This window comes from Nomascus leucogenys, chromosome 18 (genome assembly GCF_006542625.1).
Source record: "Nomascus leucogenys isolate Asia chromosome 18, Asia_NLE_v1, whole genome shotgun sequence".
NCBI lineage: Eukaryota > Metazoa > Chordata > Mammalia > Primates > Hylobatidae > Nomascus > Nomascus leucogenys.
In genome coordinates, this window is record NC_044398.1 from 1,683,410 (window position 1) to 1,704,737 (window position 21,328).

The 21,328-nt window shown below is 38.9% G+C and overlaps 1 long non-coding RNA gene across 2 annotated transcripts; it reads right to left on the reverse strand.

Annotated features, from left to right (window-relative positions):
- Positions 1-801: 801 nt before the first annotated feature.
- Positions 802-20,797, reverse strand: LOC100606860. Of its 2 annotated transcripts, none has more exons than XR_121186.2 (3): positions 20,690-20,797; positions 15,207-15,406; positions 802-1,068 (listed from the first exon to the last, which is right to left on the reverse strand). It is a non-coding gene; the product is annotated as an uncharacterized LOC100606860 (long non-coding RNA). The 2 variants fall into 2 exon arrangements; XR_179703.3 differs by having other exon boundaries at positions 20,656-20,797.
- Between the last annotated feature and the right edge of the window lie 531 nt (positions 20,798-21,328).

Consider the following 21,328-nt stretch of genomic DNA (forward strand, 5'->3'; position numbering starts at 1 on the left):
TTGAGCTCCAGTTTCTATTTTACACTAACAGTAAGTGAATTTTCACTTTTTACATTGCTTTTGGTTTAAAATTTAAACTTGATTAAGATTGAGCAAAATTAAAAAACTCTAGTTCTGCAGCTACATTAGCCACACTTCAAGTGCTTGGTAGCCATGTGTCTGGTGGCTACCATACTGGACAGAGGTCTGAAGCATCAGTCAGAGAAATAGCTCTATGACTGGGGAACGTAATGTTATTCTGTTGAATACTTTAGCAAATGTAGTCTTACCTAGGAATTACTGGAAACATGAAAAGCAGGAGCATTAGGATATCTGGTACCTGTGTGTACTTGGTACTTGGTAGTGAAATGGTATCTTTTGTTTAAAAAGTAAGGACTGAAAAGAGAAGCACATAGAGATGGAATGCAGGATCACTGGAAAGCGCTTTAAAAGTGGTAGCCAATATTGTGCGCTTGTTAGCCTTAGATTAACAATATGAATGTAAGATCTTTGAAGTCACAGAATAGGACTGATATATAGTAGGTATTTAGTAAGTGCTACTATCCTTTACTTCTTTCCTTATATGCATTGTAGTAGCCATACAGTACTTCATCAGTCAAAGGAAAAAATCGAGTCTTTATAGATGATTAATGGTTGTGACTCAGGATATGTTCTCATATAAAGACAACCTTTAGAGGATGGTTGGAGAAAAGAGGAATTTCTTTCATACTCCATGGAAATGATTATTGGTTAATAATAAGCAGTAAATACACCAGGCGTATTAGTGTTGCATGTATTTTGGAAAGAAAAGTGCAGTTGAAATTGGGTATTGGATTTATTTGCCACTATAATAGAAGTGTTAGGGGGGCAGGTGGTGTGGAAGCAAGTGAAATTTCTCAAAAAAATGTGCACTGGCCAGTGGAATATTTCTGAGCATGGCTTGTCCCCTGCTGCTTTGTCCCTGGAGAGCAGAGCTTTTGTCCCAGCCTGAGTCTTCTCAGGATGGCCTGTCTGTGGTTTCTCCCTCTGCCACATGGTTTTAGATGCAATCCAGGATTTCCAGGAAGGCACTATGCCAAGGTTTCTAAGCTGAAAGACAAGATAGCAACTTTTGATGGAAATATATCTGGCCTGCGTGATGCAGTGATTTAATTAATTATGTTCAAAGTACTAAACTACCATCAGCTGTAATAGTTACAGGAACCGAGGCTCCATGAAGAACACTGAAGTAATGGAAATCCAATAAAAAGTAACACTGAGTTGGCTTAGATAAGGGGAAAAAGGGAGATATCAAAGAGGAGGCTGGACTTCTTGCCTGTGTAGTTGACTCATTATAAACTTCAAGAAAAATCTGCTGGGCCCCAATACCATCTTTCATCCTGAAGTGAAAATAGGTTGTATAGGAAAGATTATCACTGTGGCTTGTAGAGACTATGATCTGTTTCTGCTGTTACTGAGTTTATAAAAAGAAAAAAATGCTTTTCCCAAAGTGATCATTTATGGGGCCTCCACATTGGGATGATTCTGTTAGTTCTGGAAGCACTTTAACCTAAAATGTCCTACCAAGATGAGTGTCACTTTTGAGATTGCATTAAATACAGTATCTCATGAAGATTATATCATATTTAAGTTATTTTTAAATTCCTTTTGCTGCTGGCATATTTGGGTAGGCATTTATAAATGCCATTAAGCATCTATGACTAGAAATGAGGAAAGAGAAAGAACTGAGTTTTCTCATTCTCCTTCTTACTGGTTTAGCTCATTTCTTTTCCCACGTCCCTCCCTACATCTGATCTGAGGTTGTGAGTTGAGTAAGGCCTCGACTAAGGGCTCTGACACATGTGCCACTATGGGCTTTGGGGGAAGGGATGGGGGCAGGAGAGAGAGAGTTTTAAAGGATCAAATACTTAATAATGGTTTGTATGTGCCAAGTAAAATTCTAAAAATATCTTATCTATTAACACATTTGCTCCTAACAGCAAGCCTCTGTAATATATGCTATTATTATCACCCCATCTTATAGACATGAACACTGAGTAATAAAGAGAGATTAAGTAATGTGACCAAAGTCACTCAGCCTGTAAGCGTCAAAGTCAAGATTTGCACCCAAGGATCCTGGCTCCAGGGTCCATGCTTTTCATCACTCTGCTGTCCCACCTCCTGTGCTATGTTATGGAACTTCAGGGTTTCCAAAGCATCTTATACGTGTTTTCCAAAGCATCTCGGTAGTAGAAGCTCATGAAACTGGTGGGATGCAAGGCTGGGATTCAGTCCCGGGTGTTCTCTGTCCAGGATCCTCTCTACTGTATGTCACACACATGGTAGTTTCACAATAATATCTGTTAAATAAATGAATATTCTAGAGAGGACAGGGAAAAAGTGCTTTTAAACACTGTGATATTGTGATACTGAGAATCATACTGGGGTACTGGGAATGGATATTCTTAATTCTCAGTTGTAGAATATAATTTCCTCACCCCCTCACCACGCATACACACACACACACACACACAGATGTACACACACACACAGATGTACACACACATACACATCCTATTTTGTTTCCAACTGGCATATTATCCAAAACCAACTAACTGTTCAGTGTCAAGTTCTTGCACGAATGCATCCTTTGAGAGTTTCTTGCTGAGAAAGAATAAGTGTAAATTTTAAGAATTAGTGCAAGGTGTTTCTTATTTTATACCCTTTGCGGGGATTGCCTGCCCAGACTCTAGCACAAACCTACAGAGCTAGCAGAGTAGACAGAGAATGACTGCCCAAGAGTGTCCCTCAGAGTCCCCAGCTGAGTGAGGCCCTTCACAGTGACCGAGGACAAAACGTGAGGCAAAACACATGAGCTCTTGAACACGGCCTATTTCTTTCCCCGCAGCTCTGTAAAATCAAAGTTGGAGGCACCACAGGAGCTCTTTTAAAATGTCCTGGCCAGCTTGCTGCAGCCCAGATGTTGTTCCAGTCATTTCGCTGCAAGCTCCAATAATCGCATGACTTGAGCTGCTTCTCTGCAGACCCGCTAGCCTCCATTGGCGCTGCTCCTGTAGATGTTACAGATGCCACAACTCATTTCTTTGAAGTCAGTGTGTTTTTTTAAAAAACACCGCTTTCAACAGATTTGGCCCAACTTCTCATTATATAAGCTGATCTTCTGGAACATCCGTCACTGTTGTGGCTTCGGCCTCCATCCTCTACTGAAGTATAATAAATTGACATTAATAAATAATGAGGCAGTGGTGAGTTTAACGTACATATTATGAGGCATTGAGGCTAAAATGGCAGACTTTCATCTTTCAGAAAGACCGAAAGCATAGATTAAGTAAACAAGGGAAACACAGCTAGGTTCCAGATGACAACCTCCAACTATTGCTGGCTTAAAAAAATTATTATGTACCTCGCATAATTGACTGTCTCTTAATAATACAAATTGACACAAGATTAATGGGAATGGCTGGGGCTTCGTAGCTGGAGACATATTTACACAGCATAATTTCCATTCTATACCCTCTTGGTTCCCATTTCTCCAAATGCCCTCTTCTGTCCAGAAAAGTATTTTCTTAGCAGAAATAACCATTGCAATTCAGTCTTATGTGGACCTCTACCATAAAGAATAGTGTCATAGTGCTAATATGCACTTAGGTAACACCAACCTATCTCATTGCATGGTGTGATCTCATTGGCCACAGTCTCATTGTTACTGTGAATGTTTAATTGCTCATTATTCTTCTGTGGAGTCATATTGCGTACCTGCTATGTGAGTACCTTTAGGCATATGCTAGTGAATGCCCTTTGTGAAAACAGAAAAAGAAGCAGAATCTGGTGACTCTCTAGTGTGAAGTTCAATGCTTTTGAAATTCAAATATATTTCCATTTGTTCATGGCCAAAGATAACCTAAAATCAAGGCTAACACATGTAGCAAAAAAAATAGTAAATGGGCTGTGGTTCAATCCTTTGTTCTTTGGCACACACACACATGCAGATACACACAAGTTTGCATACTCTTAACCTGTACTTGTGTGCCCAGCCTCCGCCTGTCTTTTGTATCATAAAAGCTCTCTGAAGCCAAGGACAGCATCTGGCTGGTTTAGCCTGTATAGCTCCAAGTTTGTGTCATGCAGTGGATGCCTAGTAAATATTTAATGACAAAGGAAACACTGCTGTAAGTGAGGATGACTATTATTACTATTTAGCAATGAATGAATGGAAGGAGAGAGATGAATTGCCTGATGCCAACACAGCAAGTCAGTTGCAAAGTATACTTTGGAAGGCTGAGCTCTTGGACTGTGCCTGGGCTTTTTCAGATTTGGGCATAGAACGCTTTTTTGTTGGCTTAGAAGCTTGCTAAAATTAAAGCAAAGAACACAGACCTCTGGGAGTTTACTCTTTAAAAGCAAAGATAGTGTGGAAGCCAAAACTAAGAGTATCAAAAAGTGAGAAGACCAGCTGAAATCAGCAGACACTGGTAACATAGAGGAAGAAGGATAGGAAGTTTCTCTGTTGGTGCAAAGCCCAGAAGTGACTTCTCCTTGGTTCCTTTAAGGAATACTTCCACCATAGGCCAATATGGTTATGATAAAACTTCATTTTAGTTTACAGCCAACAGTTCAGCATTATGTACCAGTCACAGTTCTTAGACATAAAGAATGTGACTCACTACAGGCTTACAGGCTAGATCACAAAGATAATTTATTACTCCCATCCATACTCACTTCTAGACTTGACCTATCTTAAAGTAATTGACATACTTGCATGTCGATATAGTGCGAGTACAGCAAGTATACCTATCATACTTTCATTTATTTCCAACTGTAAAGCAAATTCTCATGTAGAGACTTTTTTTTATCATTTTTGAATCGAATTATACCTTTTTTTCCTTTTTTTTATCATACTTTAAGTTCTAGGGTACATGTGCGCAACGTGCAGGTTAGTTACATATGTATCCATGTGCCATGTTGATGTGCTGCACCCATTAACTCGTCATTTAACATTAGGTGTATCTCCTAATGCTATCCCTCCCCCCTCCCCCCACCCCACAACGGGCCCTGGTGTGTGATGTTCCCCTTCCTGTGTCCACATGCTCTCATTGTTCAATTCCCACCTATGAGTGAGAACATGTGGTGTTTGGTTTTTTGTCTTTGAGACAGTTTGCTGAGAATGATGGTTTCCAGCTTCATCCATGTCCCTACAAATGACATGAACTCATCATTCTTTATGGCTGCATAGTATTCCATGGTGTATATGTGCCACATTTTCTTAATCCAGTCTATCATTGTTGGACATTTGGATTGGTTCCAAGTCTTTGCTATTGTGAATCGTGCTGCAATGAACATACAAGTGCATGTGTCTTTATAGCAACATGATATATAATCCTTTGGGTATATACCCAGTAATGGGATGGCTGGGTCAAATGCTGTTTCTAGTTCAAGATCCCTGAGGAATTGCCACCCTGTCTTCCACAATGGTTGAACTAGTTTACAGTCCTACCAACAGTGTAAAAGTGTTCCTATTTCTCCACATCCTCTCTAGCACCTGTTGTTTCCTGACTTTTTAATGATTGCCATTCTAACTGGTGTGAGATGGTATCTCATTGTGGTTTTGATTTGCATTTCTCTGATGGCCAGTGATGATGAGCATTTCTTCATGTGTCTTTTGGCTGCATAAAGGTCTTCTTTTGAGAAGTGCCTGTTCTTATCCTTTGCCCACTTTTTGATGGGGTTGTTTGTTTTTTTCTTGTAAATTTGAGTTCATTGTAGATTCTGGATATCAGTCCTTTGTCAGATGAGTAGATTGCAAAAATTTTCTCCCATTCTGTAGGTTGCCTGTTCACTCTGATGGTAGTTTCTTTTGCTGTGCAGAAGCTCCTTAGTTTAATTAGATCCCATTTGTCAATTTTGGCTTTTCTTGCCATTGCTTTCGGTGTTTTAGACATGAAGTCCATGCCCATGCCTGTGTCCTGAATGGTATTGCTTAGGTTTTCTTCTAGGGTTTTCGTGGTTTTAGGTCTAACATTTAAGTCTTTAATCCATCTTGAATTAGTTTCTGTATAAGGCGTAAGGAAGGGATCCAGTTTCAGCTTTCTACATATGGCTAGCCAGTTTTCCCAGCACCATTTATTAAATAGGGAATCCTTTCCCCATTTCCTGTTTTTGTCAGGTTTGTCAAAGATCAGATAGTTGTAGATATGCAGCGATATTACTGAGGGCTCTGTTCTGTTCCATTGGTCTATATCTCTGTTTTGGTACCAGTACCATGCTGTTTTGGTTACTGTAGCCTTGTAGTATAGTTTGAAGTCAGGTAGCATGATGCCTCCAGGTTTGTTATTTTGGCTCAGGATTGACTTGGCAATGTGGGCTCTTTTTTGGTTCCATATGAACTTTAAAGTAGTTTTTTTCCAGTTCTGTGAAGAAAGTCATTGGTAGCTTGATGGGGATGGCATTGAATCTATAAATTACCTTGGGCAGTATGGCCATTTTCATGATATTGATTCTTCCAACCCATGAGCCTGGAATGTTCTTCCATTTGTTTGTATCCTCTTTTCTTTCATTGAGCAGTGGTTTGTAGTTCTCCTTGAAGAGGTCCTTCACATCCCTTCTAAGCTGGATTCCTAGGTATTTTATTCTCTTTGAAGTAATTGTGAATGGGAGTTCACTCATGATTTGGCTCTCTGTCTGTTATTGGTGTATAAGAATGCTTGTGATTTTTGCAGATTGATTTTGTATCCTGAGACTTTGCTGAAGTTGTTTATCAGCTTAAGGAGATTTTGGGCTGAGACGATGGGGTTTTCTAGATATACAATCATGTCATCTGCAAACAGGGACAATTTGACTTCCTCTTTTCCTAATTGAATACCCCTTATTTCCTTCTCCTGCCTGATTTCCCTGGCCAGAACTTCCAACACTATGTTGAATAGGAGTGGTGAGAGAGGGCACCCCTGTCTTGTGCCAGTTTTCAAAGGGAATGCTTCCAGTTTTTGCCCATTCAGTATGATATTGGCTGTGGGTTTGTCATAGATAACTCTTATTATTTTGAGATACGTCCCATCAATACCTAATTTATTGAGAGTTTTTAGCATGAAGCGTTGTTGAATTTTGTCAAAGGCCTTTTCTGCATCTATTGAGATAATCATGTGGTTTTTGTCTTTGGTTCTGTTTATATGCTGGATTAAGTTTATCGATTTGCATATGTTGAACCAGGCTTGCATCCCAGGGATGAAGCCCACTTGATCATGGTGGATAAGCTTTTTGATGTGCTGCTGGATTTGGTTTGCCAGTATTTTATTGAGGATTTTTGCATCGACGTTCATCAGGGATATTGGCCCAAAATTCTCTTTTTTTGTTGTGTCTCTGCCAGGTTTTTGTGTCAGGATGATGCTGGCCTCATAAAATGAGTTAGGGAGGATTCCCTCTTTTTCTATTGATTGGAATAGTTTCAGAAGGAATGGCACCAGCTCCTCCTGGTACCTCTGGTAGAATTCGGCTGTGAATCCATCTGGTCCTGGACCTCTTTTGGTTGGTAAGCTATTAATTATTGCCTCAATTTCAGAGCCCGTTATTGGTCTATTCAGAGATCCAACTTCTTCCTGCTTTATTCCTGGAAGGGTGTATGTGTCAAGGAATTTATCCATTTCTTCTAGATTTTCTAGTTTATTTGCATAGAGGTGTTTCTAATATTCTCTGATGGTAGTTTGTATTTCTGTGGGATTGGTGGTGATATCCCCTTTATCATTTTTTATTACGTCTATTAGATTCTTCTCTGTTTTCTTCTTTATTAGTCTTGCTAGCGGTCTATCAATTTTGTTGATCTTTTCAAAAAACCAGCTCCTTGATTCGTTGATTTTTTGAAGGGTCTTTTTGTGTCTCTATTTCCTTCAGTTCTGCTCTGATCTTAGTTATATCTTGCCTTCCACTAGCTTTTGAATGTGTTTGCTCTTGCTTCTCTATTCTTTTAATTGTGATGTTAGGGTGTCAATTTTAGATCTTTCCTGCTTTCTCTTGTGGGCATTTAGTGCTATAAATCTCCCTCTACACACTGCTTTGAATGTGTCCCAGAGATTCTGGTATGTTGTGTCTTTGTTCTCATTGGTTTCAAAGAACATCTTTGTTTCTGCCTTCATTTAGCTATGTACCCAGTAGTCATTCAGGAGCAGATTGTTCAGTTTCCATGTAGTTGACTGGTTTTGAGTGAGTTCCTTAATCCTGAGTTCTAGTTTGATTGCACTGTGGTCTGAGAGACAGTTTGTTATAATTTCTATTCTTTTATATTTGCTGAGGAGTGCTTTACTTCCAACTATGTGGTCAATTTTGGAATAAGTGCGGTGTGCTGCTGAGAGGAATGTATATTCTGTTGATTTGGGGTGTAGAGTTCTGTCGATGTCTATTAGGTCTGCTTTGTGCAGAGCTGAGTTCAATTCCTGGATATCCTTGTTAACTTTCTGTCTCATCCATCTATCTAATGTTGATAGTGGGGAGTTAAAGTCTCCCATTATTATTGTGTGGGAGTCTAAGTCTCTTTCTAGGTCTCTAAGTACTTGCTTTATGAATCTGGGTGCTCATGTATTGGTTGCGTATATATTTAGGATAGTTAGCTCTTCTTGTTGAATTGATCCCTTTACCATTATGTAATGGCCTTCTTTGTCTCTTTTGATCTTTGTTAGTTTAAAGTCTCTTTTATCAGAGACTAGGATTGCAACCACTGCCTTTTTTTGTTTTCCATTTGCTTGGTAGATCTTCCTCCATCCCTTTATTTTGAGTCTATGTGTGTCTCTGCACATGAGATGGGTTTCCTGAATACAGCACACTGATGTGTCTTGACTCTTTATCCAATTTGCCAGTCTGTATCTTTTAATTGGAGCATTTAGCCCATTTACATTTAAAGTTAATATTGTTATGTGTGAATTTGATCCTGTCATTATGATGTTAGCTGGTTATTTTGCTCGTTAGTTGATGCAGTTTCCTCTTAGCCTCGATGGTCTTTACAATTTGGCATTTTTTGCAGTGGCTGGTACCGGTTGTTCCTTTCCCTGTTTTGTGCTTCCTTCAGGAGCTCCTGTAAGGCAGGCCTGGTGGTGACAAAATCTCTCAGCATTTGCTTGTCTGTAAAGGATTTTATTTCTCCTTCACTTATGAAGCTTAATTTGGCTGGATATGAAATTCTTGGTTGAAAATTCTCTTCTTTAAGAATGTTGAATATTGGTCCCCACTCTCTTCTGGCTTGTAGAGTTTCTGCTGAGAGATCAGTTGTTAGTCTTATGGGCTTCCCTTTGTGGGTAACCTGACCTTTCTCTCTGGCTGCTCTTAACATTTTTTCCTTCATTTCAACTTTGGTGAATCTGACAATTATGTGTCTTGGAGTTGCTCTTCTCGAGGAGTATCTTTGTGGCATTCTCTGTATTTCCTGAATCTGAATGTTGGCCTGCCTTGCTAGATTGGGGAAGTTCTCCTGGATAATATCCTGCAGTGTTTTCCAACTTGGTCCCATTCTCTCTGTCACTTTGAGGTACACCAATCAGATGTAGATTTGGTCTTTTCACATAGTCCCATATTTCTTGGAGGCTTTGTTTCTTTTTATTCTTTTTTCTCTGAACTTCTCTTCTCACTTCATTTCATTCATTTGATCTTCCATCACTGATATTATTTCTTCCAGTTGATTGCATCAGCTACTGAGGCTTCTGCACTCGTCACATAGCTCTCGTGCCTTGGTTTTCAGCTCCATCAGGTCCTTTAAGGACTTCTCTGCATCGGTTATTCTGGTTATCCATTCGTCTAATTTTTTTTGAAGCTTTTAACTTCTTTGCCATTGGTTCGAATTTCCTCCTGTAGGTCGGAGTAATTTGATTGTCTGAAGCCTTCTTCTCTCAACTTGTCAAAGTCATTCTCCGTCCAGCTTTCTTCCCTTGCTGGTGAGGAGCTGCATTCCTTTGGAGGAGGAGAGGCACTCTGATTTTTAGAGTTTCCAGTTTTTCTGCTCTGTTTTTTCCCATCTTTGTGGTTTTATCTACCTTTGGTCTTTGATGATGGTGACGTACAGATGGGGTTTTGGTGTGGATGTCCTTTCTTTTTGTTAGTTTTCCTTCTAACAGTCAGGACCCTCAGCTGCAAGTCTGTTGGAGTTTGCTAGAGGTCCACTCCAGACCCCATTTGCCTGGGTATCACCAGTGGAGGCTGCAGAACAGTGGATATTGGTGAGCAGCAAATGTTGCTGCCTGATCGTTCCTCTGGAAGTTTTGTCTCAGAGGAGTACCCAGCCGTGTGAGGTGTCAGTGTGCCCCTACTAGGGGGTTCCTCCTGATTAGGCTACTCGGGGGTCAGGGACCCACTTGAGGAGGCAGTCTGTCCGTTCTCAGATCTCCAGCTGCGTGCTGGGCACTCTCCTCAAAGCTGTCAGGCAGGGACATTTAAGTCTGCAGAGGATTCTGCTACCTTTTGTTTGGCTATGGCTTGTCCCCAGAGGTGGCGTCTACAGAGGCAGGCAGGCCTCCTTGAGCTGTGATGGGCTCCACCCAGTTCGAGGTTCCTGGCTGCTTTGTTTACCTACTCAAACCTTGGCAATGGTGGGTGCCCCTCTCCCAGCCTCGCTGCCACCTTGCAATTTGATCTCAGACTGCTGTGCTAGCAATGAGTGAGGCTCCGTGGGTATAGGACCCTCTGAGCCAGGCACGGGATATAATCTTCTGGTGTGCTATTTGCTAAGATAGTTGGAAAAGCTCAGTATTCGGGTGGGAGTGACCCAATTTTCCAGGTGCCGTCTGTCACCTCTTTCTTTGACTAGGAAAGGGAATTCCTTGACTCCTTGTGCTTCCCAGATGAGGAGATGCCTCATCCTGCTTTGGCTCACACTTGGTATGCTGCACCCACTGTCCTGCACCCACTTTCCAACACTCCCCAGCAAGATGAATCCGGTACCTCAATTGGAAATACAGAAATCACCTGTCTTCTGCATCACTCACGCTCGGAGCTGTAGACTGGAGCTGTTCCTATTCGGCCATCTTGGCTCTACCTTTTTTTTTTTTTTTTTTTGACAGAGTCTCACACTATTGCCTAGGCTGGAGTGTGATGACACAATCTCAGGTCACTGCAACCTCCACTTCCAAGGTTCAAGCAATTCTCCTGCCTCAGCCTCCCTAGTAGCTGGGATTACATGTGCCCACCATCATGCCTGGGTAATTTTTGTATTATTATTATCTTTTTTAGTAGAGATGTGGCTTCACCATATTGGCCAGGCTGGTCTCCAACTCCTGAGTTCAGGTGATCTGACCGCCTCAGCCTCCCAAAGTGTTGGGATTACAGGCATGAGCCACCATGTCTGGCCAAGAGACTGATTTATTTTAATCATGATACATTCCCTTCAGGCTATGAGGCTGTGTAAATATTTTGTAATTTTTGCTTGATTCAGCACAAAAATATCAGCCACCATAATGTGCCTGTGCTCAAGCTGTTTGCTAAAATATTGGATAATTTTGGTATTTATTATTATCCCGGGACTAAGATCTTTTAATTCAAAAGAATAGTTGAGTTGTCAGTGTTATAATAACTGATTCGTTATATCACATTCTGTTTGTTAGCAGTTCATGACTTGGTCTCAGAACTCAGAAATGAGAGCAAAAGAATTATAAAAGTATTTATATATGGATGTAATAATTTGGGATATTTTATATCCCATCTGCCTAGAGTTGACTTGTTATAACAAAAGCCTGTGTAAATTCATAGGCTACTATGTAGAGCTTAGCCCTGCACAGCAGATGTATTTGTATAATTTCTGTTACCAAAATGTCTTGTAACCTCCTTCCACTACTGGCTTTGGGCTTTTGGGAACACGTTGGAGTTTGTTTACCCAATAACCATTATCCCTTTCTTCCTTACTATCAGAACCTCAGTTTTCTTTGGGGAATTATTTGTTCCCAGAGTTCCTTGCAGCTATTTGTTAACTACATGAACACTTCAGGCCAATAAGATATAAATTGGTGTGTTTTAGGGATTTGTTGAAAAATGTTTGCTTTTCTAGTACAGAGTCTACCTTTTACTTCTTATTCCTCTCCCGTTTTATTCTTGTCACTTAAATTATAAATATAATTCCAGAAGTGGGAGAGCTATTTTGTGAGCATTCAAATCAAGGCATAGTAAATATAAGTTTAAAATTGAAGCTTTGAGTCAAGTGGCAGAGGGCCTTGTATATGAGGCTATTAACTCAGAACTTTTCCAGTGGGCCAGGCAGAGCCACTGACAGGTTTTGAGCATAAAACTGGCAAGAGTAGAGTGAAGTGCAGGGTCAGTAATAGGGAAAGAAGATTCTTTACAGAATTGGAGATGGGAGGCATGGACATGAGGAGGCTGGACTTTAATTAAAAGACTCTAAAATAGGATCCTCACTCATATTACAATTTACTTCTGAATCAGTAACTCAGTAATCAAAGTTTGGTCAAGGTCAGCATGATGTAAAATTAAATGATAAAAAATGTGCAGTGTGTATTTTAGGTAGATAAACAATTTAGCTAAATAGCTAGTATATATGAAGGTCCTATTCTTCTTTTCCTCTTTCCCTGTTCCCCACCATTCCTCTCCCTCCTCCCTCCTCCCTCACTTCTTTCTCTCTCTTTTTCCACCATCCCTATTTGTAGCTTTATTCTAATCCAGGAATGGTAGACTTTGGGGGAAATTTAGAGATTTCATTGTGTGTGTGTGTGTGTGTGTGTATGTGTGTGTGTGTGTTTGTGTGTTAGCCATCTAGCTAGGGTAAAATCAATGGAAAGGGTACATTGAAGATCGACTCACCAATCCATGGGTAATAGTGATTTATGTTAAAGAATTCATCAGTTTCAACTTGCAGTTCCCAAATCCCTCTTTGTTAGATGTGTGGTATTAGGAGCCTCATTGTTACAAAGAATCGTAACATCATGACCACACAGTGACAGAGGTGTGGCAACCTAACTGGTTCTGTTTGGTCCAGAGTAAGTTTTTAAATTAAAATAGCCTAGATGTGCATAAATTAACCTGAACAGTACTTCCTGCTCTCATCCTTTTTTCTCCAGATTAAGGAGTATCACTGTTGTTTATTTGTTTGTTTGCTTTGTGCCTGCTGCATATTTGAAAGGCATGCAGCTCCTTCATGGTGAGTATTTAGTTTTTTGCTATTTGGGAGGTAGGCTTGGAAAGTGAGAATGTTGCTGTTGCCCTTTCTGTGGACAGTCAGAAACAAACAAACCAAGAAAATCTATAGGCTCCTAACAGATGGGTTTTAAAAAGTAGGTCATATTTTGAGCCCACCAACTTTGATGACATCCCTATAACAGAAACTGGATTCCTAAGTGTCAGGACAATATAAATGAGGTTCTAAAATGGCCTCTGGATCTGTTATAGCTTCCAAGTACAGCTGGGGAAAAAATTGTAGAGGGAAGTCTCTAAGGATTTGGGAAAGTAAAAACCACTCCGGGAAGCCCTGAATTCATTGCTCTGTCTTGCTTTTTCCCTGATAGAAGATATTTGGATTGATTCAGTCTTGGGAATTAAGGAATTCAGATGATGTGGAGATTTTGGGGGGAAAAAAAGGGGGTATGTGAGTGTGTGTGTGTGTGTGTGCCAAGGGAAGAATCAATTTTCCTCCTTTTCAATAAGAAAATTAAAGCATGGAGGCTAAAGTCCAACTACGCTGCTGCTTCACTTTAAGATAATCTGTTTCTGGCACCTGAAAGGCTAGAAATCTGTGAGGAAGAAAGAGACCCCATCTTCCACCTGGTCTAGGATGTGTACACCAGGGGCACTTTAGGTAATAGAATTATGTACAGATCAAGTTAAAGAGCATGAAGCTCAGAGGAAGAGGGTTGTAGGTTTATGAGAACTCACAGGACTAAGATAAAGTGCCCTTGCGTATTTTCCACTCTGGAGAGGGGAAATAAAATACCTTCTTAGATGCAAATATCTGTGGTTTCTCAGGCTTCTTGCCTCATTGCTGAGTGAGAACAATTGGAAACCAGGAGGTACATTTATACATCAACACGATTTTGCCTCCAATGGAATGAAGGATGAAATGGCCTCCCCAGATTACCCCTTGTTGATTGCTTGGCATCCCAAATGCTAGTCCATCAGAAATGTTTCCCAAGCTTAACTCCCCCAAATACTGTTGAACTAGGGATACTTTTTCATTACTTTTTGTCTTGTCTAAAGACTGCTTGCTGTTCCTCTCTCCCTCGTGATCTATGTCTGAGATCCAAAAATATTTCTTCTTTTATGTCTTCCTCATTTTGACTATAAATTTTGGCCAAGACAGAAATTCTGCAACACAGGCTGTTACCAGGCATTTTTCAGACTTGTTGCCTATGTGCTGATTTTTGTACTATTATTTTCCAAAATTGATTATTCAATAAAGTAAGTCTACAACTTATGAATTTGTGTTGTCATCCATAGCTTTCTCTTTCCAATCAACCTGATGGATATCAAGTATTTTATACTGGTTGAGGATAGAAGGGGACAAGACAATATAACGAAAGTAATTACAGTGATTGTATTCAGTCAAATGCAAAATTAGTACATGTATGTATATATACATATATATACACACACACATATATATTTACATACACACCATACCTCAGTGGTATTTGAATACACTGAAAATGTTCCTATCTCTACCCTGACTCTTTCTCTTTCCTTTCACACAAAACTATTGTGAGGCAGAGCTTTATCCAGAATGCAGAAGCTGTTGTCCAATTGAGTGGGAATGGAGCCATTCATCTTGAAAATCTTGAAGCATATCTGCAATTATGTTAATTGCTATTGCAGTATGAACAACGAAACTACTACTTATGCCAAAAAAATGTTAACAAGAGGAGGTTAGCAACAAACGCACATGCCCAGCATATAGACAGCTGCTGGGCAGACTCAAACCATAGCACATGTCTTATGACTTTATGAAGAGAAATAATTTAAACTAAGGGTGTGAGGGTTGGATGCTCCAACTCATTTCCCATTGGGGTAAACAAGGTGCTATTTACCATGCAATCAGATGGGACTTATTCTAAACTACCTCTGTGGGAAGAATTAACAATACATAAGATATGTGATTTCACCCTGACTTTAAACAGGAGATACTGACTTTGTCTTTAACTTCCTACGGATTCTCCAAGCTTTTCTATTCTAGGAGTAAAGAAGCCCCTAGAAGAGGAGGAAAATTGAGGAAAGTTGATAGTCCACAGAACTTTAATTCTCCTGAGCTTTGACTTTCTTACCTATGTGGAATATCGTGCTTTTCAGCTGACATTCTGAAATAGTTCTTTTGGTTCTATAGGCACGTAAAAAATCATTTGGTTATTTTATGGCCTTCTTATTAGAAGAATTTTGTGCGAAATTTGCAAGTCCAGGTCCTTATACATTTCAACTGTGAAACCTTGGGCAGTTTCATAACTCCTCTAAGCCTCAGTTTCCTTATCTGTAAAAAGAGGATAATAGTAGTACCTACTTCATAGAGATTTTGTAAGGTCAAATCGTCTCATAAATGTAAAGCACCTATAATGGTGCCTGGCACATAATCAGCACTTATATAGCTTATATAGCACAACATCACCACGTTAAGTATACACACTGACCAGCGGGATTTCTATTAAAAAGTTTGGGTGGCATTAGACATAAAAAATGACAATGAAGTTCTCTAGGCTATTTGGTAGAGTAAGGGGGCAAAGTTGCCATTATATCAAGTATACAGTATATAGTATGGAAACTATTGTATTTAAAATCATTGTTTCTTCATTATAAAAGGGTTATTCATTTGCACTCAATTTTTATTTGGGCCTTTAAAATATGGAGTGCACTTAAAATACTATCTAGGATAGTTTATATCCTAAAGATAATTATCAAACAAGGAAAGTGAAGATAAGACACACTGTTAGCAATCTTTCTTGCGTGTCCCATCCCATGGTCATATTTTCTTGGTGTCCAGCAGGAATATTATAGAATAAAAATGCACAGAACAATCTGACAGGCAGCTCCTTTACCACCCCTCATCCTTTCCCACTGACTCTATTTGGGAATCCCCAGGAAAGATGACATGTCCATGAGATCTCAGCAGATCTGTCTCACTACTTTACTTACTAGTCTGCTCCCTACTATATACCATCAAAATAGAAAACTAATGAATCCAAAAAACCATTGGCTACTGCATCCTACATGGATTTGAACCTGCCTATTCTGTCATTTTTGCTAACATTAGCACACAATCTAAGATTGCTCTAGTTTTTATTTCAAAATTGATTGGACCACCTTATTTATTTTTGTAATAGGATCAATGATAATAAAATTTAGTCTCTTTTGCTCAATGATTTGGACATTTCAATCTAGAAAGGATTACAAACCTTTTAAAGAAATACACCAGACGTCATCATTAGCCATGCCTGTTAAGATGTTGACATCAAATATAGGATCTTTGTGGAATCAGAAATGTAAATCTATCAATTTTGGATGCAATAGACAATACTTGTAGGGCCCTATTTATTATGTTCAACTTTTAATAGCTTTTAATAGAATGTGTAAATTGTTTCATGAAGTAGATCAATAGAATCAGCATGAATAAAGGCTGATATTCAATTCAATAAATATTTATTGAAGTATATTGTGGGAAAATTACAGCCTCTGCTCTCTCTTCCCTCAAAAAAAGCATTTGTTTAAGAAAACTGAGTGATAAAAGAATTAAGGAAGACCTGGCAAAACAAGTGAAATCTGATAAATCCTAGGTTTCAGAATTCATTTTGATCTCTTTTAGGAGTTTGACAAGTCATCCTTAGATTCATCTCACCAAGTCCCAGTAGGTGGAAAATTTGACATATTTTTGTAATATATAATTAGGTGGAATGTGATTCCAGGGAGGGCAAACTGAATGAAGTAGAAACCACATTTTTTTCCTTGAGTGCTCTCTTTTGTAAAAACTGTGAGCTATGCAATCATGGTTTTAGATTTCATGATCATCATTTTTGCAACAGACCAAAGAGCTTTTATACATAAGCAATTATCTAATATTAACAGATGAACCCAATCTAAAAATCCATAAACAGTTATGTACAAAACATATACCTACTTGCTTACAAAGGCAGAAGCTAGCATACTTTACTTAGACTGAAATGTATTAATATTATTCTGGTTGCTCTTCATCCATTACTTTAATCATATTAAGTGAATAATAAATATGAGGCATTCTGCTGTCTACTAGGGATAAAGGTAAGTGGTTACTACCTCCAAGAAATTGACAGTTTAGTAGTCTAGGATACAAGTGCAGAAATAAAAGTTTGGAGAGGCTATATAAAAACACATGTAGGATCTAGTGGGCTCACAAAGGAATAAGTGATAATTAGGTTAAAAACAATTTTGTTGAAAATAAATCAAACTAGTTTGATTCTTGTCATCATTTATCATTTCACAATGCATATATATATATATATAAAAACATCAAGCTGTGCAACTTAAATATATGCAATTTCTATTTGTCAATTATATCTCTATAAACCTGGAAAAAAGTCTTGTTAACATAAAAAAATCGAGTGGATATTTAGTGAAATAATAAATTGATCAGAAATAAACATTCTCGATTATTGCTTTTCAATATAATGTGGGTAGTTTTGTTGCACATGAGAGCAATATCAAAAATTTGTTATTAGTATTTAGGCATTTTTTTAATATTTCCAAGAATTAGAAATAATTTTAAAAAAGAAGAAGAAATTACCTAGGAGCAAGGAGGGAGTCAGTCTTACATCCAGTTGGGGTAAGTAGGGGCGTAAGTAGGACATGGTCATCAGAGGCCTCTTAGAAATGATGTTTAAGTTGAATTTTAAAACACAGCTGAGCACCCTTATGTTTGGTTCAGGGCAGCCGGTAGCCTCAAGTGGGGCTGGGCTGAGCATGGGTGGCTGCGATCCAGGCTGCAGAGGTGAGGGAATGGGGCCAGAGCAATAGGAGAGTGGAGCAGCTGGGTGTCAGAGCAGTAGGGGGTGTACCAGATCCTGCAGGTAGGCTGGAGGGATGAATTCTGATAACTCTGAGGCTGTGTTACTATAGAAACACTGTTATGAAGATAGTAAGCACTGGAAATATTAGTGACAGGAAGTTGAACTTGGGTCTTTGGTTAAACTCTTCTGGAAGACTGAAGTAGATCTGGGTTATAAGTGCCCACTGATCACCAGCAGGGGCAGAAGAAAACTTTCTCTGGAGGAATGTGTCCCCAAGTTAAGGCTGTAGGACTTTCACAGAAAAATATCAAGCCATGAGTTCATATACAGAAATTACTAAATACACTGGAAAGTAGGCCATGTGAAGGACAGTCAATAGAAAGAATAAACAATACATTTGAACCTCTATGAACTGCTAAGTTTGAAACATTTAACAAAATAAAGGATGCAATTAAAAGATGAGCAAACAACAAAAGACAAGTAAATACAGTAATTAAAAAAGTTGAACTTCTAGAAATAAACAATTGTAAGTGTTGTAATTCAAAACAACTTAATGGATGGGTAAAAATAACAGATTAAACAAAATTAAAGAAAGTTCGTGAGCTGAAAAAATGATCTGAAAAATCTATCTAGAATGTTGCAGAGGTGATGAAATGTGATATCAATGTTGAAAGATATAGAAGATAAAAATAGAAGGTCTTACATATGTTCAATAAGAGTTTGAAAAAAGATTTGAGAGAATGGAGGAGAGGCAAAATATAACAAAGTAGCAAGTATTAATTTTCCAAAACTGATAAAAATCATGACAACACATTTTCAAAGAGAACAACACAGCTCCAGCAGGATAAAGAAAAAGAAATCCATCTTAAAAGCATCACAGTACATTTTCAGAATATTAAGACAAGGAGAAAATACAGAAAGTAGCCAGAGAGAAAGGGTAGATCACCTACACAGGAACAACAATTATAATGACAGCAGTATTCTCCACAGTGAAAAACGGAAGCCAGGGGACTGTGGAATAATGTTTTTAAAATGCTGATAGATAACTGTCAGCCTGTATTCCTGTTCTCTTCCTCCCACTAAAAACAAAACACAAAAACATCTTTGAAGAATGAGGGCAAAATACAGTCTTTTACAGATACAAGATAATTTACAGAAATTCAAGGGAATTTACTACCAAAGAATCCACTCTACAGGAAGTCATGAAAGCTACATTTCAAGAAAAAGGAGACTGATCTCAGAAGGATGGTCTAGATACAAAAACAGTGAGAATGTAAATGATAAACAGAAATGTAAACATTGTGTAAAGTAAAATAACACCATATATTTTATGGTGTTACAAAATACATAGAACTAAAATATTGGACAAGTACTTTGTAATTTCAGTGGAGGAAAACTAGTTATTTTAAGGTCTGTATCATTCACAAGGGGTTCAAGACATTTTTTAAATTTTAGACTTTGTTAAGTTAAATATGCATAATACAATTTCAAACAGAACGATTAAAAAATAGAAATAGAGCCAGTAGTGAGCTGGTAAATGTATAACAATTGGCTCTCTGAAGACAAAGCCCTAATTTGTGGCATTTGCCAATTTCCATGGTGTAAATACTCCCACCATGAATGATTTCAAGCTACCAACATGAAGTCACTGAACTTCATATTGAGCAAAGGAACAGAAGTGAAAGGAAAGGAATCAGAAAGGATACCTAGAAGGACATACCAGTGAGATCAAAGGAAAACTAAGAGAGTGTTGTATTTTGAAAGCTAAGTTAATAAAGTGTTTCAAGGAGGGAGGGAGTGATCATATTAATGGAGAATATTAGTACTCACTAAATATCCATGTTTATTTCATTGATATGAACCTCCTTATGTTAGGCTGGTGTTATGTGACTAGATTCTGGCTAATGGGGTGGATATCATGGTCCTTCCTGACCTTAATTAATTAGAAGGAACCAAGGGCCAACCTGCTGAAATAGAAGATTCCCCCGAGGCTAGCAAAGTCATATAAGACTCCAACAGATATCTTATGATGTCTACTGTGTCCAGGGCACAGTGCTACTCCCAAGGAATAAGACAGTGAGTAAAACAGGAATTTTGAAATGATTATGTAGAAGTTATACTCTATTTCAACTCTTTTCAAGTCACAAGGCCATGTAGCTCAGTTCTATAAACAACTACTTTAACAGTGGCATATTCCCAAAGGAGCATTCTTTATGGGTACCAGAGTATAGTAATACACGTATGTCCCCTCTCTTATTCCTTCTGTACATCAAGCAAACATAGCCCTAGGCACTGAAACATAGCCCCAGGCTTCTCTAGAAACTCATTTCTTCAGTGTTGAAGGCCATTGATCTCTACTGCTTTTTTGTTTTCTATAGTCAGTCACATTGTACTTGAGTGCTGGCAGTGTGGCTAGGTCCTGTATCAGGTGAGATAAAAACACAAATACACTTGCACATTAATACATGAACATAAATGTACACAAAATCTCAATGGCCTCAAGTCACATAAAAATAGATTCATATTCATTAGTGTAGTGTATGAGGTCCGGAATGGACCCACCCAGAGTGTAGGCTTATCAGAATGGTGTCTGTATAGCTTACTAAATTCCACATGAGTAGAGCTAGAGGAAATCTGAGAGATCATTTAATCCAGTGTTTATCAAACATTTTTCTAGACACAATACATAGAACTATATTTTAAGACACACACATGCACACACAAAAACAGAAACACACACACACACCTAATTGAAACAAAAGTCTCAGGAAAGAATATACCATGCAGAAGAGGACTCCAGTCTGCTGGCTGGGTCAGAGCCCAGCTGAGGCAGGCAGGGGATATGATATAAGAAAGAACCAGCACCCTTTCTCATCAGGCACCCCTACACCCACACTAGGTCTCTCCTGATGAATTGAGGTGGACAGTGACCTCACATAGCACTTAAAAGGCAGGACAACTGACAACATCCTATACAATGGACTGTGGAGCTGTGTCTGGGTGGCACTGTCTACAGCTTATACCACCTTGGCTGGGTTTTCTTCTAGAAGAAGTGAGATCAAGAAGCCTGGTAGACGTGGGGAAGTTGTAAAAACATCAATGAATGCTGGCTTCTGTGAACACCAATAAAAAAAAATGAAGCAGTGTGATATTTTCTATCCTGTCCTGTCCTAAGCTATCTTATCCTATGTTCCATCCCATCCCATCCCATCCCGTCCCATCCCATCCCATCCCCTATCTTATCCCTTATCTTATCCTCTTTCCTTTCCAAGCACTGCCTGTTGCAACTGACTAAATTGACTTTATGTCCCACAAATGGCTCCAACTCACAGTGTGAAAATACTGTTTTAGACCAACCCCCTAATTTAATGGAAAGAAAAACTGGAGCTTAGCGACAACAAATAGTTTTTCAAGGTCAC